Here is a 453-nt window from a genome sequence, read left to right on the forward strand (position 1 = left end):
AAAAGACCTTGGGCATCTAAAGTGGGACTTTGGTTTTAAACTGGCAGCCTAAATCTAATACTGTTACCTGAAAACCCTCACTCAGCTGCTGCCTAACCCTGGAGGTGACCAGACATCGGAGCCACCTCTATGTCTGACTTTATAGCTTCCCAGGTGGCAAGAACTGTATCTCAGTAAAGGCTGAAAAGTTTCCCTACCTGATTCCCTTCAGGCACGTTCTAACATGATGCTCTCAGAGCATGCCTAACGCACAGTAATGGGATGAGACTTTGCACAAAATGCAATAGCAGCTTCTGATTTTGGCTGGAGGCTGAGGAGGCCTCCCCCACCATAACCCACACCCACACTTCCTTTTTCTTTCAGTTTTGAACCCTAATAAAGATGCCTTTGAAAAGCTCTAGTAGCCCTAGTATCATCACTAATACAATAGGAAAATTTTTCTGTAAGAGGCAG

This window comes from Alligator sinensis, unplaced genomic scaffold (assembly GCF_000455745.1).
Source record: "Alligator sinensis unplaced genomic scaffold, ASM45574v1 scaffold842_1, whole genome shotgun sequence".
NCBI classification, from domain to species: Eukaryota; Metazoa; Chordata; order Crocodylia; family Alligatoridae; genus Alligator; species Alligator sinensis.